We start from the raw sequence: 26,546 nt of genomic DNA, 5'->3' as shown, positions 1-26,546 counted from the left end.
ACTTGTACTTAAGTTGGCATTGTGCCTTATGTATTTAATTCCGATGCAATTTCTGTGTTTCATCGTCAATAAGACGGTCAGAGGGATACAGTAAACCTGATGTGAAGCATCGGAATCTATAACTAGTGTCACAGGAATGGTTCAAAACATAGACAGTAAGAAGAGTCAGTTTACTTGTACTTAAGTCGGCATTGTGCCTTTTGTATTTAATTCCGATACAATTTCTGTATTTTATCGTCAATAAGAAGGTCAGAGGGATACAATAAACTTGATGTGAACCATCGGAATCCATAACTAGTGTCACAGGAATGGTTCAAAACATAGACAGTAAGAAGAGTCAGTTTACTTGTATTTAAGTTGGCATTGTGTCTTTTGTATTTAATTCCGATGCAATTTCTATGTTTCATCGTCAATAAGAATGTCAGAGGGATACAGTAAACCTGATGTGAAGCATCGGAATCTATAACTAGTGTCACAGTAATGGTTCAAAACATAGACATTAAGAAGAGTCAGTTTTCTTGTACTTAAGTCGGCATTGTGCCTATTGCATTGAATTCCGATGCAATTTCAGTGTTTAATCGTCAATACGAAGGTGAGAGGGATACAGTAAACCAGAAGTGAAGCATCGGAATCCATAACTAGTGTCACAGGAATGTTTCAAAACATAGACTGTAAGAAGATTCAGTTTTCTTGTACTTAAGTCGGCATTGTGCCTTTTTTATTTAATTCCGATGCAATTTCTGTGTTTCATCGTCAATAGGAAGGTCAGAGGGATGCAGTAAACCTGAAGTGAAGCATCGGAATCTATAACTAGGGTCTCAGGAATAATTCAAAATATAGACAGTAAGAGGAGTCAGTTTTCTTGTACTTAAGTCGGCATTGTGCCTTTTGCATTAAATTCCGATGAAATTTCTGTGTTTCATCGTCAATAAGAAGGTCGGAGGGATACAGTAAACCTGAATTGAAGCATCGGAATCTATGACTAGTGTCACAGGAATGGTTCAAAGCATAGACAGTAAGAAGAGTCAGTTTCCTTGTACTTAAGTCATCATTGTGCATTTTGTTATTAATTCCGATGAAATTCCTGTGTTTCATCGTCAACAAGAAGGTCAGAGGCATACAGTAAACCTGAAGTGAAGCATCGGAATCTATAACTAGTGTCACAGGAATGGTTCGAAACATACACAGTAAGAAGAGTCAGTTTACTTGTACTTAATTCGGCATTGTGCCTTTTTTATTTTATTCCGATGCAATTTCTATGTTTCATCGCCAATACGAAGGTCAGAGGGATACACTAAACTTGAAGTGAAGCATCGGAATCCGTAACTAGTGTCACAGGAATGGTTCAAAGCATAGACAGTAGGAAGAGTCAGTTTACTTGTACTTAAGTTGGCATTGTGCCTTATGTATTTAATTCCGATGCAATTTCTGTGTTTCATCGTCAATAAGAAGGTCAGAGGGATACAGTAAACCTGATGTGAAGCATCGGAATCTATAACTAGTGTCACAGGAATGGTTCAAAACATAGACAGTAAGAAGAGTCAGTTTACTTGTACTCAAGTCGGCATTGTGCCTTTTGTATTTGATTCCGATGCAATTTCTGTGTTACATCGTCAATAAGAAGATCAGAGGGATACGGAAAAACCTTAAGTGAAGCATCGGAATCTATAACTAGTGTCACAGGAATGGTTCAAAACATAGACAGTAAGAAGAGTCAGTTTTCTTGTACTTACGTCAACATTGTGATTTTTGTATTTAATTCCGTTGCAATTTCTGTGTTCCATCGTCAATAAGGTCAGAGGGATACAGTAAACCTGAAGTGAAGCATCGGAATCTATAACTAGTGTCACAGGAATGGTTCAAAACATAGAAAGTAAGAAGAGTCCGTCTTCATGTACTTAAGTCGGCATTGTGCCTATTGCATTGAATTCCGATGTAATTTCAGTGTTTAATCGTCAATACGAAGGTCAGAGGGATACAGTAAACCAGAAGTGAAGCATCGGAATCCATAACTAGTGTCACAGGAATGTTTCAAAACATAGACAGTAAGAAGATTCAGTTTTCTTGTACTTAAGTCGGCATTGTGCCTTTTGTATTTAATTCCGATGCAATTTCTGTGTTTCATCGTCAATAAGAAGGTCAGAGGGATACAGTAAACCTGAAGTGAAACATCGGAATCTATAACTAGTGTCTCAGGAATAATTCAAAATATAGGCAGTAAGAAGAGTCAGTTTTCTTGTACTTAAGTCGGCATTGTGCTTTTTGCATTTCATTCCGATGAAATTTCTGTGTTTCATCGTCAATAAGAAGGCCGGAGGGATATAGTAAACCTGAAGTGAAGCATCGGAATCTATGAGTAGTGTCACAGGAATGGTTCAAAGCATAGACAGTAAGAAGAGTCAGTTTTCTTGTACTTAAGTCATCATTGTGCATTTTGTTATTAATTCCGATGAAATTCCTGTGTTTCATCGTCAACAAGAAGGTCAGAGGCATACAGTAAACCTGAAGTGAAGCATCTGAATCTATAACTATTGTCACAGGAATGGTTCGAAGCATACACAGTAAGAAGAGTCAGTTTACTTGCACTTAATTCGGCATTGTGCCTTTTTTATTTAATTCCGATGCAATTTCTGTGTTTCATCGCCAATACGAAGGTCAGAGGGATACACTAAACTTGAAGTGAAGCATCGGAATCCGTAACTAGAGTCACAGGAATGGTTCAAAACATAGACAGTAGGAAGAGTCAGTTTACTTGTACTTAAGTTGGCATTGTGCCTTATGTATTTAATTCCGATGCAATTTCTGTGTTTCATCGTCAATAAGACGGTCAGAGGGATACAGTAAACCTGATGTGAAGCATCGGAATCTATAACTAGTGTCACAGGAATGGTTCAAAGCATAGGCAGTAAGAAGAGTCAGTTTTCTTGTACTTACGTCAACATTGTGATTTTTGTATTTAATTCCGTTGCAATTTCTGTGTTCCATCGTCAATAAGGTCAGAGGGATACAGTAAACCTGAAGTGAAGCATCGGAATCCATAACTAGTGTCACAGGAATGTTTCAAAACATAGACAGTAAGAAGATTCAGTTTTCTTGTACTTAAGTCGGCATTGTGCCTTTTGTATTTAATTCCGATGCAAGTTCTGTGTTACATCGTCAATAAGAAGGTCAGAGGGATACAGAAAAACCTTAAGTAAAGCATCGGAATCTATAACTAGTGTCACAGAAATGGTTCAAATCATAGACAGTAAGAAGAGTCAGTTATCTTGTACTTACGTCAACATTGTGATTTTTGTATTTAATTCCGTTGCAACTTCTGTGTTCCATCGTCAATAAGAAGGTCAGAGGGATACAGTAAACCTGAAGTGAAGCATCGGAATCTATAACTAGTGTCACAGGAATGGTTCAAAACATAGACAGTAAGAAGGGTCAGTCTTCATGTACTTAAGTCGGCATTGTGCCTATTGCATTTAATTCCGATGAAATATCTGTGTTTCATCGTCAATAAGAAGGTCGGAGATATACAGTAAACCTGAAGTGAAGCATCAGAATCTATAACTAGTGTCACAGGAATGGTTCAAAGCATAGACAGTAAGAAGAGTCAGTTTTCTTGTACTTAAGTCGGCATTGTGATTTTTGTAATTAATTCCGATGCAATTTCTGTGTTTCATCGTCACCAAGAAGGTCAGAGGGATACAGTAAACCTGAAGTGAAGCATCGGAATCTATAACTAGTGTCACAGGATTGGTTCAAAGCACAGACAGTAAGAAGAGTCAGTTTTCTTGTGCTTAAGTCGGCATTGTGCCTTTTTTATTTAATTCCGATGCAATTTCTGTGTTTCATCGCCAATACGAAGGTCAGAGGGATACACTAAACTTGAAGTGAAGCACGGAATCCGTAACTAGTGTCACAGGAATGGTTCAAAACATAGACAGTAGGAAGAGTCAGTTTACTTGTACTTAAGTTGGCATTGTGCCTTATGTATTTAATTCCGATGCAAATTCTGTGTTTCATCGTCAATAAGAAGGTCAGAGGGATACAGTAAACCTGATGTGAAGCATCGGAATCTATAACTAGTGTCACAGGAATGGATCAAAACATGGACAGTAAGAAGAGTCAGTTTTCTTGTACTTAAGTCGGCATTGTGCCTTTTGTATTTAATTCCGATGCAATTTCTGCGTTTCATCATCAACAAGAAGGTCAGAGGTATACAGTAAACCTGAAGTGAAGCATCGGAATCTATAACTAGTGTCACAGGAATGGTTCAAAAGATAGACAGTAAGAAGAGTCAGTTTTCTTGTACTTAAGTCGGCATTTTACCTTTTGTTTTTAATTCCGATGCAATTTCTGTGCTTCGTCGTCAATAAGAAGATCCAAGGGATACAGTAAACCTGAAGTGAAGCATCGGATTCTAAAACCGGTCACACAGGAAAGGTTCAAAACGTAAACAGTAAGAAGAGCCAGTCTTCTTGTACGTGAGTCGGCATTGTACCTTTTCTATTGAATTCCGATGCAATTTCTGTGTTTCATCGTCAATAAGAAGGTCAGAGGCATACAGTAAACCTGAAGTGAAGTATCGGAATCTATAAGGAGTGTCACAGGAATGGTTCAAACCATAGACTGTAAGAAGAGTCAGTTTTCTTGTACTTAAGTCGGCATTGTGCCTTTTGTATTTAATTCCGATACAGTTTCTGTGTTTCATCGTCAATAAGAAGGTCAGAGGGATATAGTAAACCTGAAGTCAAGCATCGGAATCTATCATTAGTGTCACAGGAATGGTTCAAAACATAGACAGTAAGAAGGGTCAGTTATATTTTACTTAAGTCGGCATTGTGCCTTTTGTATTTAATTCCGTTGCAATATCCGTGTTTCATCGTCAATAAGAAGGTCAGAGAGATACAGTAATCCTGAACTGAAGCATAGGAATCTGTAACTAGTGTCACAGGAATGGTTCAAAACATAGACAGTAAGAAGAGTCAGTTTACTTGTGCTTAAGTCGGCATTATGCCTTTTGTAATTAATTCCGATGCAATTTCTGCGTAACATCGTCAATAAGAAGGTCAGAGGGATACAGAAAAACCTTAAGTGAAGCATCGGAATCTATAACTAGTGTCACAGGAATGGTTCAAAACATAGACAGTAAGAAGAGTCAGTTTTCTTGTACTTACGTCAACATTGTGATTTTTGTATTTAATTCCGTTCAATTTCTGTGTTTCATCGTCAATAAGAAGGTCAGAGGGATACAGTAAACCTGAAGTGAAGCATCGGAATCCGTAACTAGTGTCACAGGAATGGTTCAAAACATAGACAGTAGGAAGAGTCAGTTTACTTGTACTTAAGTTGGCATTGTGCCTTATGTATTTAATTCCGATGCAAGTTCTGTGTTTCATCGTCAATAAGAAGGTCAGAGGGATACGGTAAACCTGATGTGAAGCAATGGAATCCATAACTAGTGTCACAGGAATGGTTCAAAACATAGACAGTAAGAAGAGTCAGGTTACTTGTACTTAAGTCGGCATTGTGCCTATTGCATTTAATTCCGATGCAATTTCTGTATTTCATCGTCAATAAGAAGGTCGGAGATATACAGTAAACCTGAAGTGAAGCATCAGAATCTATAACTAGTGTCACAGGAGTGGTTCAAAGCATAGACAGTAAGAAGAGTCAGTTTTCTTGTACTTAAGTCGGCATTGTGATTTTTGTATTTAATTCCGATGCAATTTCTGTGTTTCATCGTCACCAAGAAGGTCAGAGGGATACAGTAAACCTGAAGTGAAGCATCGGAATCTATACCTAGTGTCACAGGAATGGTTCAAAGCATAGACAGTAAGAAGAGTCAGTTTTCTTGTACTTAAGTCGGCATTGTGATTTTTGTATTTAATTCCGATGCAATTTCTGTGTTACATCGTCAATAAGAAGGTCAGACGGATACAGAAAAACCTTAAGTGAAGCATCGGAATCTATACCTAGTGTCACAGGAATGGTTCAAAGCATAGACAGTAAGAAGAGTCAGTTTTCTTGTACTTAAGTCGGCATTGTGATTTTTGTATTTAATTCCGATGCAATTTCTGTGTTTCATCGTCACCAAGAAAGTCAGAGGGATACAGTAAACCTGAAGTGAAGCATCGGAATCTATAACTAGTGTCACAGGATTGGTTCAAAACACAGACAGTAAGAAGAGTCAGTTTTCTTGTACTTAAGTCGGCATTGTGCCTTTTGTATTTAATTCCGATGCAATTTCTGCGTTTCATCGTCAATAAGAAGGTCGGAGGGATACAGTAAACCTGAAGTGAAGCATCGGAATCTATCACTAGTGTCACAGGAATTGGTCAAAACATAGACAGTAAGAAGGGTCAGTTTTCTTTTACTTAAGTCGGCATTGTGCCTTTTGTATTTAATTCCGTTGCAATATCTGGGTTTCATCGTCAATAAGAAGGTCAGAGAGATACAGTAATCCTGAACTGAAGAATGGGAATCTGTAACTAGTGTCACAGGAATGGTTCAAAACATAGACAGTAAGAAGAGTCAGTTTACTTGTGCTTAAGTCGGCATTGTGCCTTTTGTATTTAATTCCGATGCAATTTCTGTGTAACATCGTCAATAAGAAGGTCAGAGGGATACAGAAAAACCTTAAGTGAAGCATCGGAATCTATAACTAGTGTCACAGGAATGGTTCAAGACATAGACAGTAAGAAGAGTCAGTTTTCTTGTACTTACGTCAACATTGTGATTTTTGTATTTAATTCCGTTTAATTTCTGTGTTTCATCGTCAATAAGAAGGTCAGAGGGATACACTAAACTTGAAGTGAAGCATCGGAATCCGTAACTAGTGTCACAGGAATGGTTCTAAACATAGACAGTAGGAAGAGTCAGTTTACTTGTACTTAAGTTGGCATTGTGCCTTATGTATTTAATTCCGATGCAAATTCTGTGTTTCATCGTCAATAAGACGGTCAGAGGGATACAGTGAACCTGATGTGAAGCATCGGAATCTATAACTAGTGTCACAGGAATGGTTCAAAACATAGCCAGTAAGAAGAGTCAGTTTACTTGTACTTAAGTCGGCATTGTGCCTTTTGTATTTAATTCCGATGCAAGTTCTGTGTTACATCGTCAATAAGAAGGTCAGAGGGATACAGTAAACCTGAAGTGAAACATCGGAATCTATAACTAGTGTCTCAGGGATAATTCAAAATATAGACAGTAAGAAGAGTCAATTTTCTTGTACTTAAGTCGGCATTGTGCTTTTTGCGTTTCATTCCGACGAAATTTCTGTGTTTCATCGTCAATAAGAAGGTCGGAGGGATACAGTAAACCTGAAGTGAAGCATCGGAATCTATGACTAGTGTCACGGGAATGGTTCAAAGCATAGAGAGTAAGAAGAGTCAGTTTTCTTGTACTTAAGTCATCATTGTGCAATTTGTTATGAATTCCGATGAAATTCCTGTGTTTCATCGTCAACAAGAAGGTTAGAGGCATACAGTAAACCTGAAGTGAAGCATCTGAATCTATAACTATTGTCACAGGAATGGTTCGAAACATACACAGTAAGAAGAGTCAGTTTACTTGTACTTAATTCGGCATTGTGCCTTTTTTATTTAATTCCGATGCAATTTCTGTGTTTCATCGCCAATACGAAGGTCAGAGGGATACACTAAACTTGAAGTGAAGCATCGGAATCCGTAACTAGTGTCACAGGAATGGTTCAAAACATAGACAGTAGGAAGAGTCAGTTTACTTGTACTTAAGTTGGCATTGTGCCTTATGTATTTAATTCCGATGCAATTTCTGTGTTTCATCGTCAATAAGACGGTCAGAGGGATACAGTAAACCTGATGTGAAGCATCGGAATCTATAACTAGTGTCACAGGAATGGTTCAAAACATAGACAGTAAGAAGAGTCAGTTTACTTGTACTTAAGTCGGCATTGTGCCTTTTGTATTTAATTCCGTTGCAATTTCTGTGTTCCATCGTCAATAAGGTCAGAGGGATACAGTAAACCTGAAGTGAAGCATCGGAATCCATAACTAGTGTCACAGGAATGTTTCAAAACATAGACAGTAAGAAGATTCAGTTTTCTTGTACTTAAGTCGGCATTGTGCCTTTTGTATTTAATTCCGATGCAAGTTCTGCGTTACATCGTCAATAAGAAGGTCAGAGGGATACAGAAAAACCTTAAGTAAAGCATCGGAATCTATAACTAGTGTCACAGAAATGGTTCAAATCATAGACAGTAAGAAGAGTCAGTTATCTTGTACTTACGTCAACATTGTGATTTTTGTATTTAATTCCGTTGCAACTTCTGTGTTCCATCGTCAATAAGAAGGTCAGAGGGATACAGTAAACCTGAAGTGAAGCATCGGAATCTATAACTAGTGTCACAGGAATGGTTCAAAACATAGACAGTAAGAAGGGTCAGTCTTCATGTACTTAAGTCGGCATTGTGCCTATTGCATTTAATTCCGATGAAATATCTGTGTTTCATCGTCAATAAGAAGGTCGGAGATATACAGTAAACCTGAAGTGAAGCATCAGAATCTATAACTAGTGTCACAGGAATGGTTCAAAGCATAGACAGTAAGAAGAGTCAGTTTTCTTGTACTTAAGTCGGCATTGTGATTTTTGTAATTAATTCCGATGCAATTTCTGTGTTTCATCGTCACCAAGAAGGTCAGAGGGATACAGTAAACCTGAAGTGAAGCATCGGAATCTATAACTAGTGTCACAGGATTGGTTCAAAGCACAGACAGTAAGAAGAGTCAGTTTTCTTGTGCTTAAGTCGGCATTGTGCCTTTTTTATTTAATTCCGATGCAATTTCTGTGTTTCATCGCCAATACGAAGGTCAGAGGGATACACTAAACTTGAAGTGAAGCATCGGAATCCGTAACTAGTGTCACAGGAATGGTTCAAAACATAGACAGTAGGAAGAGTCAGTTTACTTGTACTTAAGTTGGCATTGTGCCTTATGTATTTAATTCCGATGCAAATTCTGTGTTTCATCGTCAATAAGAAGGTCAGAGGGATACAGTAAACCTGATGTGAAGCATCGGAATCTATAACTAGTGTCACAGGAATGGATCAAAACATGGACAGTAAGAAGAGTCAGTTTTCTTGTACTTAAGTCGGCATTGTGCCTTTTGTATTTAATTCCGATGCAATTTCTGCGTTTCATCATCAACAAGAAGGTCAGAGGTATACAGTAAACCTGAAGTGAAGCATCGGAATCTATAACTAGTGTCACAGGAATGGTTCAAAAGATAGACAGTAAGAAGAGTCAGTTTTCTAGTACTTAAGTCGGCATTTTACCTTTTGTTTTTAATTCCGATGCAATTTCTGTGCTTCGTCGTCAATAAGAAGATCCAAGGGATACAGTAAACCTGAAGTGAAGCATCGGATTCTAAAACCGGTCACACAGGAAAGGTTCAAAACGTAAACAGTAAGAAGAGCCAGTCTTCTTGTACGTGAGTCGGCATTGTACCTTTTCTATTGAATTCCGATGCAATTTCTGTGTTTCATCGTCAATAAGAAGGTCAGAGGCATACAGTAAACCTGAAGTGAAGTATCGGAATCTATAAGGAGTGTCACAGGAATGGTTCAAACCATAGACTGTAAGAAGAGTCAGTTTTCTTGTACTTAAGTCGGCATTGTGCCTTTTGTATTTAATTCCGATACAGTTTCTGTGTTTCATCGTCAATAAGAAGGTCAGAGGGATATAGTAAACCTGAAGTCAAGCATCGGAATCTATCATTAGTGTCACAGGAATGGTTCAAAACATAGACAGTAAGAAGGGTCAGTTATATTTTACTTAAGTCGGCATTGTGCCTTTTGTATTTAATTCCGTTGCAATATCCGTGTTTCATCGTCAATAAGAAGGTCAGAGAGATACAGTAATCCTGAACTGAAGCATAGGAATCTGTAACTAGTGTCACAGGAATGGTTCAAAACATAGACAGTAAGAAGAGTCAGTTTACTTGTGCTTAAGTCGGCATTATGCCTTTTGTAATTAATTCCGATGCAATTTCTGCGTAACATCGTCAATAAGAAGGTCAGAGGGATACAGAAAAACCTTAAGTGAAGCATCGGAATCTATAACTAGTGTCACAGGAATGGTTCAAAACATAGACAGTAAGAAGAGTCAGTTTTCTTGTACTTACGTCAACATTGTGATTTTTGTATTTAATTCCGTTCAATTTCTGTGTTTCATCGTCAATAAGAAGGTCAGAGGGATACAGTAAACCTGAAGTGAAGCATCGGAATCCGTAACTAGTGTCACAGGAATGGTTCAAAACATAGACAGTAGGAAGAGTCAGTTTACTTGTACTTAAGTTGGCATTGTGCCTTATGTATTTAATTCCGATGCAAGTTCTGTGTTTCATCGTCAATAAGAAGGTCAGAGGGATACGGTAAACCTGATGTGAAGCAATGGAATCCATAACTAGTGTCACAGGAATGGTTCAAAACATAGACAGTAAGAAGAGTCAGGTTACTTGTACTTAAGTCGGCATTGTGCCTATTGCATTTAATTCCGATGCAATTTCTGTATTTCATCGTCAATAAGAAGGTCGGAGATATACAGTAAACCTGAAGTGAAGCATCAGAATCTATAACTAGTGTCACAGGAGTGGTTCAAAGCATAGACAGTAAGAAGAGTCAGTTTTCTTGTACTTAAGTCGGCATTGTGATTTTTGTATTTAATTCCGATGCAATTTCTGTGTTTCATCGTCACCAAGAAGGTCAGAGGGATACAGTAAACCTGAAGTGAAGCATCGGAATCTATACCTAGTGTCACAGGAATGGTTCAAAGCATAGACAGTAAGAAGAGTCAGTTTTCTTGTACTTAAGTCGGCATTGTGATTTTTGTATTTAATTCCGATGCAATTTCTGTGTTACATCGTCAATAAGAAGGTCAGACGGATACAGAAAAACCTTAAGTGAAGCATCGGAATCTATACCTAGTGTCACAGGAATGGTTCAAAGCATAGACAGTAAGAAGAGTCAGTTTTCTTGTACTTAAGTCGGCATTGTGATTTTTGTATTTAATTCCGATGCAATTTCTGTGTTTCATCGTCACCAAGAAAGTCAGAGGGATACAGTAAACCTGAAGTGAAGCATCGGAATCTATAACTAGTGTCACAGGATTGGTTCAAAACACAGACAGTAAGAAGAGTCAGTTTTCTTGTACTTAAGTCGGCATTGTGCCTTTTGTATTTAATTCCGATGCAATTTCTGCGTTTCATCGTCAATAAGAAGGTCGGAGGGATACAGTAAACCTGAAGTGAAGCATCGGAATCTATCACTAGTGTCACAGGAATTGGTCAAAACATAGACAGTAAGAAGGGTCAGTTTTCTTTTACTTAAGTCGGCATTGTGCCTTTTGTATTTAATTCCGTTGCAATATCTGGGTTTCATCGTCAATAAGAAGGTCAGAGAGATACAGTAATCCTGAACTGAAGAATGGGAATCTGTAACTAGTGTCACAGGAATGGTTCAAAACATAGACAGTAAGAAGAGTCAGTTTACTTGTGCTTAAGTCGGCATTGTGCCTTTTGTATTTAATTCCGATGCAATTTCTGTGTAACATCGTCAATAAGAAGGTCAGAGGGATACAGAAAAACCTTAAGTGAAGCATCGGAATCTATAACTAGTGTCACAGGAATGGTTCAAGACATAGACAGTAAGAAGAGTCAGTTTTCTTGTACTTACGTCAACATTGTGATTTTTGTATTTAATTCCGTTTAATTTCTGTGTTTCATCGTCAATAAGAAGGTCAGAGGGATACACTAAACTTGAAGTGAAGCATCGGAATCCGTAACTAGTGTCACAGGAATGGTTCTAAACATAGACAGTAGGAAGAGTCAGTTTACTTGTACTTAAGTTGGCATTGTGCCTTATGTATTTAATTCCGATGCAAATTCTGTGTTTCATCGTCAATAAGACGGTCAGAGGGATACAGTGAACCTGATGTGAAGCATCGGAATCTATAACTAGTGTCACAGGAATGGTTCAAAACATAGCCAGTAAGAAGAGTCAGTTTACTTGTACTTAAGTCGGCATTGTGCCTTTTGTATTTAATTCCGATGCAAGTTCTGTGTTACATCGTCAATAAGAAGGTCAGAGGGATACAGTAAACCTGAAGTGAAACATCGGAATCTATAACTAGTGTCTCAGGAATAATTCAAAATATAGACAGTAAGAAGAGTCAATTTTCTTGTACTTAAGTCGGCATTGTGCTTTTTGCGTTTCATTCCGATGAAATTTCTGTGTTTCATCGTCAATAAGAAGGTCGGAGGGATACAGTAAACCTGAAGTGAAGCATCGGAATCTATGACTAGTGTCACGGGAATGGTTCAAAGCATAGAGAGTAAGAAGTGTCAGTTTTCTTGTACTTAAGTCATCATTGTGCAATTTGTTATGAATTCCGATGAAATTCCTGTGTTTCATCGTCAACAAGAAGGTTAGAGGCATACAGTAAACCTGAAGTGAAGCATCTGAATCTATAACTATTGTCACAGGAATGGTTCGAAACATACACAGTAAGAAGAGTCAGTTTACTTGTACTTAATTCGGCATTGTGCCTTTTTTATTTAATTCCGATGCAATTTCTGTGTTTCATCGCCAATACGAAGGTCAGAGGGATACACTAAACTTGAAGTGAAGCATCGGAATCCGTAACTAGTGTCACAGGAATGGTTCAAAACATAGACAGTAGGAAGAGTCAGTTTACTTGTACTTAAGTTGGCATTGTGCCTTATGTATTTAATTCCGATGCAATTTCTGTGTTTCATCGTCAATAAGACGGTCAGAGGGATACAGTAAACCTGATGTGAAGCATCGGAATCTATAACTAGTGTCACAGGAATGGTTCAAAACATAGACAGTAAGAAGAGTCAGTTTACTTGTACTTAAGTCGGCATTGTGCCTTTTGTATTTAATTCCGATGCAAGTTCTGTGTTACATCGTCAATAAGAAGGTCAGAGGGATACAGAAAAACCTTAAGTGAAGCATCGGAATCTATAACTAGTGTCACAGAAATAGTTCAAATCATAGACAGTAAGAAGAGTCAGTTTTCTTGTACTTACGTCAACATTGTGATTTTTGTATTTAATTCCGTTGCAACTTCTGTGTTCCATCGTCAATAAGAAGGTCAGAGGGATACAGTAAACCTGAAGTGAAGCATCGGAATCTATAACTAGTGTCACAGGAATGGTTCAAAACATAGACAGTAAGAAGGGTCAGTCTTCATGTACTTAAGTCGGCATTGTGCCTATTGCATTTAATTCGGATGAAATATTTGTGTTTCATCGTCAATAAGAAGGTCGGAGATATACAGTAAACCTGAAGTGAAGCATCAGAATCTATAACTAGTGTCACAGGAATGGTTCAAAGCATAGACAGTAAGAAGAGTCAGTTTTCTTGTACTTAAGTCGGCATTGTGATTTTTGTATTTAATTCCGATGCAATTTCTGTGTTTCATCGTCACCAAGAAGGTCAGAGGGATACAGTAAACCTGAAGTGAAGCATCGGAATCTATAACTAGTGTCACAGGATTGGTTCAAAGCACAGACAGTATGAAGAGTCAGGTTTCTTGTGCTTAAGTCGGCATTGTGCCTTTTTTATTTAATTCCGATGCAATTTCTGTGTTTCATCGCCAATACGAAGGTCAGAGGGATACACTAAACTTGAAGTGAAGCATCGGAATCCGTAACTAGTGTCACAGGAATGGTTCAAAACATAGACAGTAGGAAGAGTCAGTTTACTTGTACTTAAGTTGGCATTGTGCCTTATGTATTTAATTCCGATGCAATTTCTGTGTTTCATCGTCAATAAGAAGGTCAGAGGGATACAGTAAACCTGATGTGAAGCATCGGAATCTATAACTAGTGTCACAGGAATGGTTCAAATGATGGACAGTAAGAAGAGTCAGTTTTCTTGTACTTAAGTCGGCATTGTGCCTTTTGTATTTAATTCCGATGCAATTTCTGCGTTTCATCATCAACAAGAAGGTCAGAGGTATACAGTAAACCTGAAGTGAAGCATCGGAATCTATAACTAGTGTCACAGGAATGGTTCAAAACATAGACAGTAAGAAGGTCAGTTTTCTTGTACTTAAGTCGGCATTTTACCTTTTGTTTTTAATTGCGATGCAATATCTGTGCTTCGTCGTCAATAAGATGATCCAAGGGATACAGTAAACCTGAAGTGAAGCATCGGATTCTAAAACCGGTCTCACAGGAAAGGTTCAAAACGTAACCAGTAAGAAGAGCCAGTCTTCTTGTACTTGAGTCGGCATTGTACCTTTTCTATTGAATTCCGATGCAATTTCTGTGTTTCATCGTCAATAAGAAGGTCAGAGGTATACAGTAAACCTGAAGTGAAGTATCGGAATCTATAAGGAGTGTCACAGGAATGGTTCAAACCATAGACTGTAAGAAGAGTCAGTTTCCTTGTACTTACGTCAACATTGTGATTTTTGTATTTAATTCCGTTCAATTTCTGTGTTTCATCGTCAATAAGAAGGTCGGAGATATACAGTAAACCTGAAGTGAAGCATCAGAATCTATAACTAGTTTCACAGGGATGGTTCAAGGCATAGACAGTAAGAAGAGTCAGTTTTCTTGTACTTAAGTCGGCATTGTGATTTTTGTATTTAATTCCGATGCAATTTCTGTGTTTCATCGTCAATAAGAAGGTCAGAGGGATACAGTAAACCTGGTGTGAAGCATCGTAATCTATAACTAGTGTCACAGGAATGGTTCAAAACATGGACAGTAAGAAGAGTCAGTTTACTTGTACTTAAGTCGGCATTGTGCCTTTTGTATTTAATTCCGATGCAATTTCTGTGTTACATCGTCAATAAGAAGGTCAGAGGGATACAGAAAAACCTTAAGTGAAGCATCGGAATCTATAACTAGTGTCACAGGAATGGTTCAAAACATAGACAGTAAGAAGAGTCAGTTTTCTTGTACTTACGTCAACATTGTGATTTTTGTAGTTGATTCCGTTGCAATTTCTGTGTTCCATCGTCAATAAGAAGGTCAGAGGGATACAGTAAACCTGAAGTGAAGCATCGGAATCCATAACTAGTATCACAGGAATGGTTCAAAACATAGACAGTAGGAAGAGTCAGTTTACTTGTACTTAAGTTGGCATTGTGCCTTATGTATTTAATTCCGATGCAATTTCTGTGTTTCATCGTCAATATGAAGGTCAGAGGGATACGGTAAACCTGATGTGAAGCAATGGAATCCATAACTAGTGTCACAGGAATGGTTCAAAACATAGACAGTAAGAAGAGTCAGGTTACTTGTACTTAAGTCGGCATTGTGCCTATTGCATTTAATTCCGATGCAATTTCTGTATTTCATCGTCAATAAGAAGGTCGGAGATATACAGTAAACCTGAAGTGAAGCATCAGAATCTATAACTAGTGTCACAGGAGTGGTTCAAAGCATAGACAGTAAGAAGAGTCAGTTTTCTTGTACTTAAGTCGGCATTGTGATTTTTGTATTTAATTCCGATGCAATTTCTGTGTTTCATCGTCACCAAGAAGGTCAGAGGGATACAGTAAACCTGAAGTGAAGCATCGGAATCTATACCTAGTGTCACAGGAATGGTTCAAAGCATAGACAGTAAGAAGAGTCAGTTTTCTTGTACTTAAGTCGGCATTGTGATTTTTGTATTTAATTCCGATGCAATTTCTGTGTTACATCGTCAATAAGAAGGTCAGACGGATACAGAAAAACCTTAAGTGAAGCATCGGAATCTATACCTAGTGTCACAGGAATGGTTCAAAGCATAGACAGTAAGAAGAGTCAGTTTTCTTGTACTTAAGTCGGCATTGTGATTTTTGTATTTAATTCCGATGCAATTTCTGTGTTTCATCGTCACCAAGAAAGTCAGAGGGATACAGTAAACCTGAAGTGAAGCATCGGAATCTATAACTAGTGTCACAGGATTGGTTCAAAACACAGACAGTAAGAAGAGTCAGTTTTCTTGTACTTAAGTCGGCATTGTGCCTTTTGTATTTAATTCCGATGCAATTTCTGCGTTTCATCGTCAATAAGAAGGTCGGAGGGATACAGTAAACCTGAAGTGAAGCATCGGAATCTATCACTAGTGTCACAGGAATTGGTCAAAACATAGACAGTAAGAAGGGTCAGTTTTCTTTTACTTAAGTCGGCATTGTGCCTTTTGTATTTAATTCCGTTGCAATATCTGTGTTTCATCGTCAATAAGAAGGTCAGAGAGATACAGTAATCCTGAACTGAAGAATGGGAATCTGTAACTAGTGTCACAGGAATGGTTCAAAACATAGACAGTAAGAAGAGTCAGTTTACTTGTGCTTAAGTCGGCATTGTGCCTTTTGTATTTAATTCCGATGCAATTTCTGTGTAACATCGTCAATAAGAAGGTCAGAGGGATACAGAAAAACCTTAAGTGAAGCATCGGAATCTATAACTAGTGTCACAGGAGTGGTTCAAGACATAGACAGTAAGAAGAGTCAGTTTTCTTGTACTTACGTCAACATTGTGATTTTTGTATTTAATTCCGTTTAATTTCTGTGTTTCATCGTCAATAAGAAGGTCAGAGGGATACACTAAACTTGAAGTGAAGCATCGGAATCCGTAACTAGTGTCACAGGAATGGTTCTAAACATAGACAGTAGGAAGAGTCAGTTTACTTGTACTTAAGTTGGCATTGTGCCTTATGTATTTAATTCCGATGCAAATTCTGTGTTTCATCGTCAATAAGACGGTCAGAGGGATACAGTGAACCTGATGTGAAGCATCGGAATCTATAACTAGTGTCACAGGAATGGTTCAAAACATAGACAGTAAGAAGAGTCAGTTTACTTGTACTTAAGTCGGCATTGTGCCTTTTGTATTTAATTCCGATGCAAGTTCTGTGTTACATCGTCAATAAGAAGGTCAGAGGGATACAGTAAACCTGAAGTGAAACATCGGAATCTATAACTAGTGTCTCAGGAATAATTCAAAATATAGACAGTAAGAAGAGTCAGTTTTCTTGTACTTAAGTCGGCATTGTGCTTTTTGCGTTTCATTCCGATGAAATTTCTGTGTTTCATCGTCAATAAGAAGGTCGGAGGGATACAGTAAACCTGAAGTGAAGCATCGGAATCTATGACTAGTGTCACGGGAATGGTTCAAAGCATAGACAGTAAGAAGAGTCAGTTTTCTTGTACTTAAGTCATCATTGTGCAATTTGTTATGAATTCCGATGAAATTCCTGTGTTTCATCGTCAACAAGAAGGTTAGAGGCATACAGTAAACCTGAAGTGAAGCATCTGAATCTATAACTATTGTCACAGGAATGGTTCGAAACATACACAGTAAGAAGAGTCAGTTTACTTGTACTTAATTCGGCATTGTGCCTTTTTTATTTAATTCCGATGCAATTTCTGTGTTTCATCGCCAATACGAAGGTCAGAGGGATACACTAAACTTGAAGTGAAGCATCGGAATCCGTAACTAGTGTCACAGGAATGGTTCAAAACATAGACAGTAGGAAGAGTCAGTTTACTTGTACTTAAGTTGGCATTGTGCCTTATGTATTTAATTCCGATGCAATTTCTGTGTTTCATCGTCAATAAGACGGTCAGAGGGATACAGTAAACCTGATGTGAAGCATCGGAATCTATAACTAGTGTCACAGGAATGGTTCAAAACATAGACAGTAAGAAGAGTCAGTTTACTTGTACTTAAGTCGGCATTGTGCCTTTTGTATTTAATTCCGATGCAAGTTCTGTGTTACATCGTCAATAAGAAGGTCAGAGGGATACAGAAAAACCTTAAGTGAAGCATCGGAATCTATAACTAGTGTCACAGAAATAGTTCAAATCATAGACAGTAAGAAGAGTCAGTTTTCTTGTACTTACGTCAACATTGTGATTTTTGTATTTAATTCCGTTGCAACTTCTGTGTTCCATCGTCAATAAGAAGGTCAGAGGGATACAGTAAACCTGAAGTGAAGCATCGGAATCTATAACTAGTGTCACAGGAATGGTTCAAAACATAGACAGTAAGAAGGGTCAGTCTTCATGTACTTAAGTCGGCATTGTGCCTATTGCATTTAATTCCGATGAAATATTTGTGTTTCATCGTCAATAAGAAGGTCGGAGATATACAGTAAACCTGAAGTGAAGCATCAGAATCTATAACTAGTGTCACAGGAATGGTTCAAAGCATAGACAGTAAGAAGAGTCAGTTTTCTTGTACTTAAGTCGGCATTGTGATTTTTGTATTTAATTCCGATGCAATTTCTGTGTTTCATCGTCACCAAGAAGGTCAGAGGGATACAGTAAACCTGAAGTGAAGCATCGGAATCTATAACTAGTGTCACAGGATTGTTTCAAAGCACAGACAGTAAGAAGAGTCAGGTTTCTTGTGCTTAAGTCGGCATTGTGCCTTTTTTATTTAATTCCGATGCAATTTCTGTGTTTCATCGCCAATACGAAGGTCAGAGGGATACACTAAACTTGAAGTGAAGCATCGGAATCCGTAACTAGTGTCACAGGAATGGTTCAAAACATAGACAGTAGGAAGAGTCAGTTTACTTGTACTTAAGTTGGCATTGTGCCTTATGTATTTAATTCCGATGCAATTTCTGTGTTTCATCGTCAATAAGAAGGTCAGAGGGATACAGTAAGCCTGATGTGAAGCATCGGAATCTATAACTAGTGTCACAGGAATGGTTCAAATCATGGACAGTAAGAAGAGTCAGTTTTCTTGTACTTAGGTCGGCATTGTGCATTTTGTATTTAATTCCGATGCAATTTCTGCGTTTCATCATCAACAAGAAGGTCAGAGGTATACAGTAAACCTGAAGTGAAGCATCGGAATCTATAACTAGTGTCACAGGAATGGTTCAAAAGATAGACAGTAAGAAGAGTCAGTTTTCTTGTACTTAAGTCGGCATTTTACCTTTTGTTTTTAATTCCGATGCAATTTCTGTGCTTCGTCGTCAATAAGAAGATCCAAGGGATACAGTAAACCTGAAGTGAAGCATCGGATTCTAAAACCGGTCTCACAGGAAAGGTTCAAAACGTAACCAGTAAGAAGAGCCAGTCTTCTTGTACTTGAGTCGGCATTGTACCTTTTCTATTGAATTCCGATGCAATTTCTGTGTTTCATCGTCAATAAGAAGGTCAGAGGTATACAGTAAACCTGAAGTGAAGTATCGGAATCTATAAAGAGTGTCACAGGAATGGTTCAAACCATAGACTGTAAGAAGAGTCGGTTTCCTTGTACTTAAGTCGGCATTGTGCCTTTTGTATTTAATTCCGATACAGTTTCTGTGTTTCATCGTCAATAAGAAGGTCAGAGGGATACAGTAAACCTGAAGTGAAGCATCGGAATCTATCACTAGTGTCACAGGAATGGTTCAAAACATAGACAGTAAGAAGGGTCAGTTATCTTTTACTTAAGTCGGCATTGTGCCTTTTGTATTTAATTCCGTTGCAATATCCGTGTTTCATCGTCAATAAGAAGGTCAGAGAGATACAGTAATCCTGAACTGAAGCATAGGAATCTGTAACTAGTGTCACAGGAATGGTTCAAAACATAGACAGTAAGAAGAGTCAGTTTACTTGTGCTTAAGTCGGCATTGTGCCTTTTGTAATTAATTCCGATGCAATTTCTGTGTAACATCGTCAATAAGAAGGTCAGAGGGATACAGAAAAACCTTAAGTGAAGCATCGGAATCTATAACTAGTGTCACAGGAATGGTTCAAAACATAGACAGTAGGAAGAGTCAGTTTTCTTGTACTTACGTCAACATTGTGATTTTTGTATTTAATTCCGTTCAATTTCTGTGTTTCATCGTCAATAAGAAGGTCGGAGATATACAGTAAACATGAAGTGAAGCATCAGAATCTATAACTAGTTTCACAGGGATGGTTCAAGGCATAGACAGTAAGAAGAGTCAGTTTTCTTGTACTTAAGTCGGCATTGTGATTTTTGTATTTAATTCCGATGCAATTTCTGTGTTTCATCGTCAATAAGAAGGTCAGAGGGATACAGTAAACCTGATGTGAAGCATCGTAATCTATAACTAGTGTCACAGGAATGGTTCAAAACATGGACAGTAAGAAGAGTCAGTTTACTTGTACTTAAGTCGGCATTGTGCCTTTTGTATTTAATTCCGATGCAATTTCTGTGTTACATCGTCAATAAGAAGTGTCAGAGGGATACAGAAAAACCTTAAGTGAAGCATCGGAATCTATAACTAGTGTCACTGGAATGGTTCAAAACATAGACAGTAAGAAGAGTCAGTTTTCTTGTACTTACGTCAACATTGTGATTTTTGTATTTGATTCCGTTGCAATTTCTGTGTTCCATCGTCAATAAGAAGGTCAGAGGGATACAGTAAACCTGAAGTGAAGCATCGGAATCCATAACTAGTGTCACAGGAATGGTTCAAAACATAGACAGTAAGAAGAGTCAGTCTTCATGTACTTAAGTCGGCATTGTGCCTATTGCTTTTAATTCCGATGCAATTTCTGTGTTTCATCGTCAATAAGAAAGTCAGAGGGATACAGTAAACCCAAAGTGAAGCATCAGAATCTATAACTAGTGTCACAGGAATGGTTCAAAGCATAGACAGTAAGAAGAGTCAGTTTTCTTGTACTTAAGTCGGCATTGTGATTTTTGTATTTAATTCCGATGCAATTTCTGTGTTTCATCGTCACCAAGAAGGTCAGAGGGATACAGTAAACCTGAAGTGAAGCATCGGAATCTATAACTAGTGTCACAGGATTAGTTCAAAACACAGACAGTAAGAAGAGTCAGTTTTCTTGTACTTAAGTCGGCATTGTACCTTTTTTATTTAATTCCGATGCAATTTCTGTGTTTCATCGCCAATACGAAGGTCAGAGGGATACACTAAACTTGAAGTGAAGCATCGGAATCCGTAACTAGTGTCAGAGGAATGGTTCAAAACTTAGACAGTAGGAAGAGTCAGTTTACTTGTACTTAAGTTGGCATTGTGCCTTATGTATTTAATTCCGATGCAATTTCTGTGTTTCATCGTCAATAAGAAGGTCAGAGGGATACAGTAAACCTGATGTGAAGCATCGGAATCTATAACTAGTGTCACAGGAATGGTTCAAAACATGGATAGTAAGAAGAGTCAGTTTACTTGTACTTAAGTCGGCATTGTGCCTTTTGTATTTAATTCCGATGCAATTTCTGTGTTACATCGTCAATAAGAAGGTCAGAGGGATACAGAAAAACCTTAAGTGAAGCATCGGAATCTATACCTAGTGTCACAGGAATGGTTCAAAGCATAGACAGTAAGAAGAGTCAGTTTACTTGTACTTAAGTCGGCATTGTGCCTATTGTATTTAATTCCGATGCAAGTTCTGTGTTACATCGTCAATAAGAAGGTCAGAGGGATACAGAAAAACCTTAAGTGAAGCATCGGAATTTATAACTAGTGTCACAGGAATGGTTCAAATCATAGACAGTAAGAAGAGTCAGTTTTCTTGTACTTACGTCAACATTGTGATTTTTGTAGTTGATTCCGTTGCAATTTCTGTGTTCCATCGTCAATAAGAAGGTCAGAGGGATACAGTAAACCTGAAGTGAAGCATCGGAATCCATAACTAGTGTCACAGGAATGGTTCAAAACATAGACAGTAGGAAGAGTCAGTTTACTTGTACTTAAGTTGGCATTGTGCCTTATCTATTTAATTCCGATGCAATTTCTGTGTTTCATCGTCAATAAGAAGGTCAGAGGGATACGGTAAACCTGATGTGAAGCAATGGAATCCATAACTAGTGTCACAGGAATGGTTCAAAACATAGACAGTAAGAAGAGTCAGGTTACTTGTACTTAAGTCGGGATTGTGCCTATTGCATTTAATTCCGATGCAATTTCTGTATTTCATCGTCAATAAGAAGGTCGGAGATATACAGTAAACCTGAAGTGAAGCATCAGAATCTATAACTAGTGTCACAGGAGTGGTTCAAAGCATAGACAGTAAGAAGAGTCAGTTTTCTTGTACTTAAGTCGGCATTGTGATTTTTGTATTTAATTCCGATGCAATTTCTGTGTTTCATCGTCACCAAGAAGGTCAGAGGGATACAGTAAACCTGAAGTGAAGCATCGGAATCTATACCTAGTGTCACAGGAATGGTACAAAGCATAGACAGTAAGAAGAGTCAGTTTTCTTGTACTTAAGTCGGCATTGTGATTTTTGTATTTAATTCCGATGCAATTTCTGTGTTACATCGTCAATAAGAAGGTCAGACGGATACAGAAAAACCTTAAGTGAAGCATCGGAATCTATACCTAGTGTCACAGGAATGGTTCAAAGCATAGACAGTAAGAAGAGTCAGTTTTCTTGTACTTAAGTCGGCATTGTGATTTTTGTATTTAATTCCGATGCAATTTCTGTGTTTCATCGTCACCAAGAAAGTCAGAGGGATACAGTAAACCTGAAGTGAAGCATCGGAATCTATAACTAGTGTCACAGGATTGGTTCAAAACACAGACTGTAAGAAGAGTCAGTTTTCTTGTACTTAAGTCGGCATTGTGCCTTTTGTATTTAATTCCGATGCAATTTCTGCGTTTCATCGTCAATAAGAAGGTCGGAGGGATACAGTAAACCTGAAGTGAAGCATCGGAATCTATCACTAGTGTCACAGGAATTGGTCAAAACATAGACAGTAAGAAGGGTCAGTTTTCTTTTACTTAAGTCGGCATTGTGCCTTTTGTATTTAATTCCGTTGCAATATCTGTGTTTCATCGTCAATAAGAAGGTCAGAGAGATACAGTAATCCTGAACTGAAGAATGGGAATCTGTAACTAGTGTCACAGGAATGGTTCAAAACATAGACAGTAAGAAGAGTCAGTTTACTTGTGCTTAAGTCGGCATTGTGCCTTTTGTATTTAATTCCGAAGCAATTTCTGTGTAACATCGTCAATAAGAAGGTCAGAGGGATACAGAAAAACCTTAAGTGAAGCATCGGAATCTATAACTAGTGTCACAGGAATGGTTCAAGACATAGACAGTAAGAAGAGTCAGTTTTCTTGTACTTACGTCAACATTGTGATTTTTGTATTTAATTCCGTTTAATTTCTGTGTTTCATCGTCAATAAGAAGGTCAGAGGGATACACTAAACTTGAAGTGAAGCATCGGAATCCGTAACTAGTGTCACAGGAATGGTTCTAAACATAGACAGTAGGAAGAGTCAGTTTACTTGTACTTAAGTTGGCATTGTGCCTTATGTATTTAATTCCGATGCAAATTCTGTGTTTCATCGTCAATAAGACGGTCAGAGGGATACAGTGAACCTGATGTGAAGCATCGGAATCTATAACTAGTGTCACAGGAATGGTTCAAAACATAGACAGTAAGAAGAGTCAGTTTACTTGTACTTAAGTCGGCATTGTGCCTTTTGTATTTAATTCCGATGCAAGTTCTGTGTTACATCGTCAATAAGAAGGTCAGAGGGATACAGTAAACCTGAAGTGAAACATCGGAATCTATAACTAGTGTCTCAGGAATAATTGAAAATATAGACAGTAAGAAGAGTCAGTTTTCTTGTACTTAAGTCGGCATTATGCTTTTTGCGTTTCATTCCGATGAAATTTCTGTGTTTCATCGTCAATAAGAAGGTCGGAGGGATACAGTAAACCTGAAGTGAAGCATCGGAATCTATGACTAGTGTCACGGGAATGGTTCAAAGCATAGACAGTAAGAAGAGTCAGTTTTCTTGTACTTAAGTCATCATTGTGCAATTTGTTATGAATTCCGATGAAATTCCTGTGTTTCATCGTCAACAAGAAGGTTAGAGGCATACAGTAAACCTGAAGTGAAGCATCTGAATCTATAACTATTGTCACAGGAATGGTTCGAAACATACACAGTAAGAAGAGTCAGTTTACTTGTACTTAATTCGGCATTGTGCCTTTTTTATTTAATTCCGATGCAATTTCTGTGTTTCATCGCCAATACGAAGGTCAGAGGGATACACTAAACTTGAAGTGAAGCGTCGGAATCCGTAACTAGTGTCACAGGAATGGTTCAAAACATAGACAGTAGGAAGAGTCAGTTTACTTGTACTTAAGTTGGCATTGTGCCTTATGTATTTAATTCCGATGCAATTTCTGTGTTTCATCGTCAATAAGACGGTCAGAGGGATACAGTAAACCTGATGTGAAGCATCGGAATCTATAACTAGTGTCACAGGAATGGTTCAAAACATAGACAGTAAGAAGAGTCAGTTTACTTGTACTTAAGTCGGCATTGTGCCTTTTGTATTTAATTCCGATGCAAGTTCTGTGTTACATCGTCAATAAGAAGGTCAGAGGGATACAGAAAAACCTTAAGTGAAGCATCGGAATCTATAACTAGTGTCACAGAAATAGTTCAAATCATAGACAGTAAGAAGAGTCAGTTTTCTTGTACTTACGTCAACATTGTGATTTTTGTATTTAATTCCGTTGCAACTTCTGTGTTCCATCGTCAATAAGAAGGTCAGAGGGATACAGTAAACCTGAAGTGAAGCATCGGAATCTATAACTAGTGTCACAGGAATGGTTCAAAACATAGACAGTAAGAAGGGTCAGTCTTCATGTACTTAAGTCGGCATTGTGCCTATTGCATTTAATTCCGATGAAATATTTGTGTTTCATCGTCAATAAGAAGGTCGGAGATATACAGTAAACCTGAAGTGAAGCATCAGAATCTATAACTAGTGTCACAGGATTGGTTCAAAGCACAGACAGTAAGAAGAGTCAGGTTTCTTGTGCTTAAGTCGGCATTGTGCCTTTTTTATTTAATTCCGATGCAATTTCTGTGTTTCATCGCCAATACGAAGGTCAGAGGGATACACTAAACTTGAAGTGAAGCATCGGAATCCGTAACTAGTGTCACAGGAATGGTTCAAAACATAGAGAGTAGGAAGAGTCAGTTTACTTGTACTTAAGTTGGCATTGTGCCTTATGTATTTAATTCCGATGCAATTTCTGTGTTTCATCGTCAATAAGAAGGTCAGAGGGATACAGTAAACCTGATGTGAAGCATCGGAATCTATAACTAGTGTCACAGGAATGGTTCCAATCATGGACAGTAAGAAGAGTCAGTTTTCTTGTACTTAAGTCGGCATTGTGCCTTTTGTATTTAATTCCGATGCAATTTCTGCGTTTCATCATCAACAAGAAGGTCAGAGGTATACAGTAAACCTGAAGTGAAGCATCGGAATCTATAACTAGTGTCACAGGAATGGTTCAAATGATAGACAGTAAGAAGAGTCAGTTTTCTTGTACTTAAGTCGGCATTTTACCTTTTGTTTTTAATTCCGATGCAATTTCTGTGCTTCGTCGTCAATAAGAAGATCCAAGGGATACAGTAAACCTGAAGTGAAGCATCGGATTCTAAAACCGGTCTCACAGGAATGGTTCAAAACGTAACCAGTAAGAAGAGCCAGTCTTCTTGTACTTGAGTCGGCATTGTACCTTTTCTATTGATTTCCGATGCAATTTCTGTGTTTCATCGTCAATAAGAAGGTCAGAGGTATACAGTAAACCTGAAGTGAAGTATCGGAATCTATAAGGAGTGTCACAGGAATGGTTCAAACCATAGACTGTAAGAAGAGTCAGTTTCCTTGTACTTAAGTCGGCATTGTGCCTTTTGTATTTAATTCCGATACAGTTTCTGTGTTTCATCGTCAATAAGAAGGTCAGAGGGATACAGTAAACCTGAAGTGAAGCATCGGAATCTATCACTAGTGTCACAGGAATGGTTCAAATTATAGACAGTAAGAAGGGTCAGTTATCTTTTACTTGAGTCGGCATTGTGCCTTTTGTATTTAATTCCGTTGCAATATCCGTGTTTCATCGTCAATAAGAAGGTCAGAGAGATACAGTAATCCTGAACTGAAGCATAGGAATCTGTAACTAGTGTCACAGGAATGGTTCAAAACATAGACAGTAAGAAGAGTCAGTTTACTTGTGCTTAAGTCGGCATTGTGCCTTTTGTAATTAATTCCGATGCAATTTCTGTGTAACATCGTCAATAAGAAGGTCAGAGGGATACAGAAAAACCTTAAGTGAAGCATCGGAATCTATAACTAGTGTCACAGGAATGGTTCAAAACATAGACAGTAGGAAGAGTCAGTTTTCTTGTACTTACGTCAACATTGTGATTTTTGTATTTAATTCCGTTCAATTTCTGTGTTTCATCGTCAATAAGAAGGTCGGAGATATACAGTAAACATGAAGTGAAGCATCAGAATCTATAACTAGTTTCACAGGGATGGTTCAAGGCATAGACAGTAAGAAGAGTCAGTTTTCTTGTACTTAAGTCGGCATTGTGATTTTTGTATATAATTCCGATGCAATTTCTGTGTTTCATCGTCAATAAGAAGGTCAGAGGGATACAGTAAACCTGATGTGAAGCATCGTAATCTATAACTAGTGTCACAGGAATGGTTCAAAACATGGACAGTAAGAAGAGTCAGTTTACTTGTACTTAAGTCGGCATTGTGCCTTTTGTATTTAATTCCGATGCAATTTCTG

Source organism: Schistocerca americana, chromosome 4 (assembly GCF_021461395.2).
Source record: "Schistocerca americana isolate TAMUIC-IGC-003095 chromosome 4, iqSchAmer2.1, whole genome shotgun sequence".
Lineage (NCBI taxonomy): Eukaryota > Metazoa > Arthropoda > Insecta > Orthoptera > Acrididae > Schistocerca > Schistocerca americana.
The sequence above is the reverse complement of the archived record's forward strand: the minus strand, read 5'-3'. Positions refer to the sequence as shown.